We start from the raw sequence: 447 nt of genomic DNA, 5'->3' as shown, positions 1-447 counted from the left end.
GCATTCATCAGAGTCCAAGAAGCAGAGAAGGGGGCCACAGCCCCCACCCAAAACGCAACCCTCTTGCTGCAAACCCCGCTATTTACTAAGTTATACCGAGTCGCTATGCAATACACCAGAATACCTGATATACACACAAACCCTAAACCCTAAACCCTAAACCCTAAACCCTAAACCCTAAACCCTAGGCCCTAGTTAGATATGCAATACACCAGAATGCCCGAGATACACACAAACCCTAAACCCTAAACCCTAAACCCTGAACCCTAGTTAGATATGCAGGACACTAGGATGCATGAGATATACACAAACCCTAAACCCTAAACCCTAAACCCTAAACCCCTGTACACAACTGCAACAAAGTACGCCCAGCAAACGGGGGAGCAAACACACCACAGCGTCTGCACAAACCCTAAACCCTAAACCCTAAACCCTAAACCCTAAACC

General features: G+C 47.2%; 1 protein-coding gene across 1 annotated transcript in view; it reads right to left on the bottom strand.

The window, feature by feature from the left end:
* Positions 1–447, bottom strand: part of EMH_0004230 (uncharacterized protein) — a gene marked incomplete at both ends in the record, with an annotated part of 8,957 nt that overhangs the window by 4,885 nt on the left and 3,625 nt on the right. The window lies entirely within an intron of this gene.

This window comes from Eimeria mitis, genomic scaffold (assembly GCF_000499745.2).
Source record: "Eimeria mitis Houghton genomic scaffold, Emh_scaff224, whole genome shotgun sequence".
NCBI lineage: Eukaryota > Apicomplexa > Conoidasida > Eucoccidiorida > Eimeriidae > Eimeria > Eimeria mitis.
The sequence above is the reverse complement of the archived record's forward strand: the minus strand, read 5'-3'. Positions and strand labels throughout refer to the sequence as shown.